This window comes from Temnothorax nylanderi, unplaced genomic scaffold, assembly GCF_030848795.1.
Source record: "Temnothorax nylanderi isolate EJ_2023f unplaced genomic scaffold, tnyl_v1.0 TNYL_tig0542_pilon, whole genome shotgun sequence".
NCBI classification, from domain to species: domain Eukaryota; kingdom Metazoa; phylum Arthropoda; class Insecta; order Hymenoptera; family Formicidae; genus Temnothorax; species Temnothorax nylanderi.
Window position 1 is genome coordinate 49,742 of NW_027249604.1, and position 7,821 is coordinate 57,562.

At 40.5% G+C, this 7,821-nt stretch overlaps 1 long non-coding RNA gene across 1 annotated transcript; it reads left to right on the forward strand.

Annotated features, from left to right (window-relative positions):
* Nucleotides 1-2,263: 2,263 nt before the first annotated feature.
* On the forward strand, nt 2,264-5,797 carry LOC139783796 (uncharacterized). Its single transcript, XR_011721383.1, has 2 exons — nt 2,264-3,080; nt 3,573-5,797. It is a non-coding gene; the product is annotated as an uncharacterized lncRNA (long non-coding RNA).
* The last annotated feature ends 2,024 nt before the right edge of the window (nt 5,798-7,821 follow it).

The following is a 7,821-nucleotide window of genomic DNA, read 5'->3' on the forward strand; positions in this document are numbered from 1 at the left end:
TTGCGTATGCATGTTATCGCGTTAATTAAGGAAAATTATGAATTTACTTCGCGCAAAACGCTTAATTTATTATTGTACAAATAATAACGACAGCGTGAGGAAAATTGACAGTAATTTATTTTACTTTGTAAGATAAATTATTACTTGATAAAGAATGGCTCGTTAGCGCCGTAATGAATATGCACGTGTAACGAAAATGACATTTCTGTGCCGCATATAATTGATGCGAAGGAGGAAAACGTGCGAGAGAAAAACTCGGACTTCTTACGTAGGCGTTGTTTATGTCGAGGCGCTAAAAATTCTTCGCATTGACAAGGAACGACCTCGTTGGGTAAGATAAATGTCAACCGCCGAATACACCGCGACGAATATCTTTTTATCGCGCACTTGCCTCGCCCCTTCTCTTTCCCGTCCCGACGCATTGTGCGGCACAAAGAAAAGGAAGGAAAAAAATTGGAATTCTGACAAAATGCATCAGCCATAACTAAGCGCGAAAAAAATAGTAACGGCGCCGTGTTCACGTCGATTGACATTTTGGCCGATGCATCCGCCACAGGCTTAGGTCACTGCGGTCTTTTTAACTCGACTTTTAACGTTCTTTATTTATATATTTTATACATTGCGCTGCGATTGCATTTACGTGCAAAAAGTGCATGTTTAATATAAAAAAAAAACATTTAGTATAAAAATACAATTTTGGTGAATAAATAATCAAGAATCAACATACTTTTTATCAGTGATCAGAAAGATTTACTTACCGAAATTTGTTTGAGTATTAAAAATAAACCGTTTGCAACGACGCAAGGCGTCTAAAAATAACGATGCGACACTCATTTCTCGCTGAAGTAAATCACAAATCCGACCGTCGACACCTCTCTCGATCGATTGTTCTCTCGTCGGGTGGCGGCTTTGTCGAGGCCAAATCGTTAAACCGTTTATATCAATCGACCGACATAATTGACTTTCGACTCCTAGCTCCTTTCCCATTGTGCTCGATGTGTCCCCGGCTTTGACCTACAACAACAACGTCGTCGATGCTCTCGGCCCATGGCCTGGGCGAAGCAGGTGAATCAGTCTTTTAAGAGATTCGCCCTTGGCCCTGGGGCCGAGCCTCGTGATTCCGCTTCGTTGAATCGATTGCGCCCAGCTCCAATCTGCCGCGCTTGATGCACCGCAGGCCCGGGCCAGACGCACTCCTGTAACGGAGAGAAAGAGAGAGAAGAGGAGAGAGACAGAGGGAGCGAGAGAGAAAGAGCGAAGCGGAGAGCATCTCTCCAATGACCTACATGCCTGTCCGAAATAATCTGACATTGCAGGCAAGACCTTAACCGCGACCCCCGGCGCTGCTGGAGCAGGAACGCTTTCAACGAGCGAGCCATTGCCAGGGTTTGCGAGCGATCGAAGCGTCCGTGTAAAGTTGGAGTGCTATAGTAACAGAGGTGCTAGCAAATAAAAATAGCAATAATGGTAATAATGGAAGAAAGTGACATTAATAATATTTGGGAAAGAACTAACAGTAGATAATGTGCGAAGAAACATATAGATTTGGAAGCAAAAGCAAAATTTAATTATCCCTTGATTTTCATCCTAAATACTTTTTATATTAAAATGCTAATATTTATTATTTATTTTAAATCTATTTAAAAGTATGTATTATATTATGTTATCATGAGAAGAGTGTTTTGTCCGGAGAGCTTAGAATTTCAGTACATGAGTACATAAGTACATGAGTACGAGGTACGAGTATCGATTCCTGGAAGTTCGGCACAGCACCCAAAAAGGGAATCGACGGGTGTGGTCGAGGAGTGCGTACATCGATCGGCACTTTAGCCTCGACGAAAGCACACCCTCCCCATGCAGTAGAAAAGAGAACGGCTCGTCCTGTCACGACCGACAATATATTTCTCTTCCTGCAATTTTAACGTTATTCGAAAGATTTAAAGAGTTATCAACTTTAGAGTTTTAATTACTACAGATTATTACTTCAATGAGGACTTTTTAGATCAAGTTAATTAATGACAAAATATCACGACCGGAAATTTATTTATGTTTATCTTTCTCATAACAAAATTAAAAATTATCTCAATAATGATTTCAAGAAATAAATATGAGATAAAAAATGAGAAATAATAAATAAAATAACAATAATAAATAAGTATAATGAACGATTCTATAGAGCTTTGCGAAATTTTGGAACTAATAGCTTTAAGTTTGTCAAATCAACCTCTGCAATGAAGATGCGCCGCGAAGAAGCTACCCCATTAGCTTGAAAAGCCGTCTAGAAAACCACTTTCCCTTTCTAAGGCCGGACCGAGCACCTGCTTCCCTTAATAAGCCGTTCGTGCGTGGTGTCTTCGCAGAGGACACGACAACAGCCTTCACTCAGCGTCAGGCCGAATCACCGCGCAACGTTGGAGAGGGTGTTTCCGCGTGGATATTCTCGCGGCAAGCTAACTGGATAACCGAAATTAATGCCGGGAATCCAGCGAACGGGACGGATCGAGTTGTTCGTGGCTCGTTCACCGAGCTGTTTTTTCTTTTTTTCCCCTCTCTTTCGTTCTCAAATTTAATCCACGAATGGGGCAGGAAGGGGACGTACAAAGAGGTGGATTCCGTCTAGACGGGCCGGGTGACGTCACGAGACAAGGTCGGCCGTCGTCTGTGTCTGCTTGGCTCGTGGTGGCACACACGTGCGCCCTCGTTGCGGCTTCTCCTTTCTGCTCCCCCCCCTCTCTCTCTCTCTCTCTCTCTCTCTCTCTTTCCCTCTCCCTCTTTCTCCTTCTGTTTCTCTCTCTTCATCTCCCTCTGTTTTGGGGTCTCTTTCATCCCCTCGTCTTCCGTTAGTCTCTTCTTGGCTTGCAGGTCGTCCCTCGAGGATCCTGCATCCTTCAGTAGAGATGGGAACCGCCAAACCGCCCCCGGTAAGTCGGTGCTTCGTCCTCCCTTCTCTACCCGAACGCGTCCCACCACCCCCGTTAAAACAGGACTAGGGAGCAGCCGTGAACTATAATGGACCTGTGGCGGATGCTGCGAATACGAGGAACTCTAAGGAAAGGAGATTACATAGGATCGCACAGCAAGTAATAAAATCGCATCCCTTCTCCTGGATGCTTTCTCGCGGAATTTCCGACCGCAATGCACAAGTTTTATGCCAATAATCTCTTAATTTTGCCAATATTAATTGTACTATTGATGGCACTTATTACATTTACGTTTAAAATAAAATATGAATAAATATCGTACGCGTGTGAGACAATTGCAAATAGTATCATTATTAAAATGGAAAAGAATTTTTAAATACATTGATATACAATATAAAATTAAAGCTAGTCGATATTATATATCAAGATATTCTTACAAAGATGATAACTTGCTTTGTTAATTTATTATTTGCTTGTCGCGATTTTAACATTTTAACTCTTTTTCTTTTTCTCTTCTTCTCTTTATGTTTTTTGTTTTCTGGAAAACACATATTGTGTACTAATAAACATTAAATACCACGATATATAACCATTTGTTTTCATACAATTTTAGTTTTTAGAGCATCGCATTTTTCTTTAACTTGCAAACAGATCGGTGACCTCGATGGACACCGCCGGTCAAGACAACCAGTCATCGATCACGTTGAGATCGCCATCGCGATGCTTTTGACCGTCCGCGAGACGAATAATATCTGAATTCGTGTCGTCCCGGCGTAGCCGATCGCCGGCTCATCAATAATTCAGCGGTTCCACGAGCGAGAAACTCGAAAACAAGGCGAAAAGAGAGCCGACGCTCTTATGTATACTCGACGACGGAGACAGTCGTCATGCCTTTACAAATGGTCACAAACGCGTCAGCTAAAAGACGCTCATTGGCATAAGATTGAATTTCGATTTTTCGAGACCGCGATAACGCACACATCTTGATAAATATGCGAATGAATGGAAACAGGCGTGAGATGGTAATGAATATGAGGAGAGTTAAAACGTTAAGCGTAAAAATAATATTTAAAAAATTCAAAAGCCAGATTTGTATGGTGTAGCGGTTGTTAAGCAGTGCAGTAAAAAAATTATTGTGAAAAATAATTTGTGCAAATCTGCTTCTCACGCGATGATTTTTCTTACAACAACGAAGAGTTTATCTCTTTAACTATTTCGAGCTCTTTCCTTCTTTTAAATATTTTTCTTAATTTCTTGCATATGAATTTATTATAAATTTAACTTTTCATAACATAATTCCCACTTTTAAAAACTCCTATTGATATCGATAAATCTAGAGACGCAAATTTAAAGCAGTCGCGACGAGTGCACCAGACGTTGAATAAGAAATAAACCGTTACATAAAAATAATAAGACTTATGTGTGCGTGTACGTGTGTGAGGATAAAAGACTTGTGTGTGGCACGTGTTGCTCCTGTATGCAACTATATGGTTACGTGCGAGCAGACAGCTGACATTGTAGCTTCAGAACGAGACGAGTGGAACGTACAGATTCCAATTCGAGTTTTGACAATGCGGAGTGCAGGCCAGCGCTAATTTACTAATTCAAGCATAATTGCCTTCTCGGAAGGGGCAGACGAAATATATATTGAGCTAGGGTCAATGGTACTGCATTAGAGAGATGTAAAGGTCGCAATAATTAAGGACAATTTGGAAGAAGTGCGCCGTCAAATTTTGTCGCGGGATTTTGTCGCGGTGGCGATACGCGCAATAACGTGCATCAGCATGCAGATGTATTATGTAAAACATGCAAAATAAAATTAAATTGGGCGCGTAATTAAATTGGGTTATAATTATAGTTTATTAATTTAGAAGAAACGTCATTACGGTCCAAATTGGATCTTGGTACCCTATTAATATTTCTGTGTATTTTTAGTACACATATTTCTAATCTAGTGGTATCAACGCTTAAAATGGCGATTCTTCTAAACTAATTTATATATCACGACGGTCTTGTTTCTCTTAATATTATAATTTATTATCTGTGCAATTCAAGCTTAATTTTTCAAATTAGGAAATTAATCTTGGTAATAGATATTTATGTCCACGTTAGGTTAGGCTAGGTTAGATTAGGTTAGCGCTATTTTGATTCTACGACTCTACTTCTACTACGTTATACAATGGTGACAAATTAATGTGAAAAAAAAATGAGATCATTGACGATTCACACGAGCGTGATTCTTCACGAACAAATCGGTTGGCGACGTTCGTCGGCGACGGTCAGCTTCGTTGCTCCCTGATGAATAAGTTAATCGGGTTAATCCATACGTGCTCTGTTAAAGAAGGGCTTAATCACTTCCGTGTGTGTACGGTGGTCAATGCTCTTCCTCGTTGGCCGCGCGCGGAATATGTGCATGCGCGCTCACGCGTTTGCGCTATTGTAACATTACGAGATTATCCGCGGTCGTCGTCGCGGTTTCGTAATTTCTGTCTGGCCGCGCGCGATCGTGAGACTGCCGCTTCGCGTTAGATTGGATCTAATTTTGCAATAGAGGCTGACACGCTTACTCGCGAACTGCCGACACGTACAGCTCTCTCGATCTATTCACGAAATTCTTTATCTTACCGGGCGTGGGTTTGCCTCATTTAATTTTTCAAATAATTTAAAAATGTATAAAATAGCCACATATAATAAGCTAAGAATTTTGATTATTGATTTGAGATTTGTATTTATATTTCCTGGACTATTTTATATACATATATATGTTTAATTCTTATTTGTTATATGTTTAATTTATATTTGTTTTTCACGGTCTTTTTACGTTACGTTTATTGTGAGACACTTGGATAGAATAAAAAATCTATTTTTATCGTATACATCACGCATGTCATTTTTTTAAATCTTATACGATTGTCTTCGTTACTGTACGACTCCAAAAGCTCGATCTTGTCAGTGCGAACGCGATGTGGTCGAATTGGCATCGGAATGACGGCGGTGGCGGCGGCGGCGGCGGCGGCGACTCGACGTTCCGGCAGAGGCGTGAAACGCATTTGCATCGATATCTGGGCCACAGTGTCTCGTTTCCCAATGAAGTTGTTGGGTCCGGCCGATTCGCCTAATGACGATTCATCGTCACAGACTGTTTGGTTCAACGCACTTGCACTCCGATACTCGGTCGCGCAAATAACGCAAACGACAGCGGCGGCGCTTCGTTTGCGCACCCGGACTCAGACTTTACGATATCTTTGGTAATGAAAAAATATCTCCTGGTTGATCAAATGTATTTGGGGCTCGAAGCACGTTACGATTGGGAAGCAGAATTGTCGACCGATTAGAATTGCGCATCTTGCCCCGTGGCATCGCGCGATTTTTCGGTATCCTGCAATCATTAATCTTAAGATATTATCAAACGATTTGATGGCCTTTTAAAAAAATATGAAGAACGTGAGAAATAATAAATAAAAATATGAAAAAATATGTGGAGATATGAACGTTAGATTGTGACAAATCTTTCTCTTCGCGTGTATCAAGAATAATAATGTTAATCGGTATCTGTAAACGCGAGCTGTAGACATGATTAGCCTCGATTACTCGATATGGAAATTTTAAGTTTAGAAATTTAATTAACTTAAATGTGTCTATTGTAATACTTTATTTGCTTTTCAAAATTCAATCTTTACATATCGCTCAGCAATGTGTCCGATGAAATTATGCAAATTAAATTGCGTAATGACGTGAATTATCATAATTGCAACAATCCGAAGTTTCGAAGATCCGTATATGCGTGATTTGAGATTATGCCCGACATTTTTTTGCAATTCTATTCGAGTGTTGTGCAAATCATATTTACAGTGAGAGAGGGAGGGGGAAGGGAAAGGGGGGGAATTGCGCGCCGAGAATGGTAAATGTCTGAATTCGTTTGAATTCCTCTCCATTCGGTGACGTAAGCACGCCGAATTGCGCATTGCGTTCTGCTGCTGTGGCTGTCGTAGATAAGAATCTGAGCCATATTATCGCGGCTGGCCATTCATTTAGTGTTGCAGCACGACGAACAATAACAATCGCTGCGCGAAGTCGGAGGCCTTGTTTGTCCCGGCTACCTAAATTTGCCATCTCACGGCGAACATTCTCGCGAGTCTATACATTCTCGAGATATTTTATAATGTCACGTTTGTGAACGGAAACACTTTGACAGGATGTAATTGAGAAAGAGACTAACTGACATAATATCGTTGATACGCATAAGCAGCTTTGGAGTTAATATTTTTTGGAAATGACATGATTCCTGATATCGTAAAACATTTTCTTCGGGGATAGTTGACACGACATTGCTCAACCCGCATGTTGCATTTGATACTTTGCGATCGTAAAAGCCAGTAATGTGCCTGTGGACAGAGTCGTTGCCCAAGCTACTTTAAATTATTACGTTAGCATCTGCAACAATGCAACACTGTTGTCGCGCATTCGCTCGATCGACCAACGCTGCCGACCAACACGCCAATGTACGACGCTATTTGACTAGGTCTATATACGATGTCGTTCTAGCGATAAACAAATTAATTACTTGTAATGCCACATTTTTAACCAGTTTAGACCGCGTGCATACCAGTTTATTACACTTATTGGCATATCGACATGGTACATTAACGTATCGATAGTACGTGTACCGTTAAAATTTTTGTAGAATATAAATTAATTTGAGGCTTATTAACAAAACCACTCCTACAATATTGTTCCGACAATTTTTGAAATATCTTATGTTTCTGCAGACACTTAATAAAGTTGATTCTTTCCGTGCATAATAATCTGTATCTCGAAAGCAGGAAAAGTTAAGCGGAGAGTACAGACTTTTGCATAACGCGTAACGTATAAAGCATATAAGCATAAGAAAATTGATTGG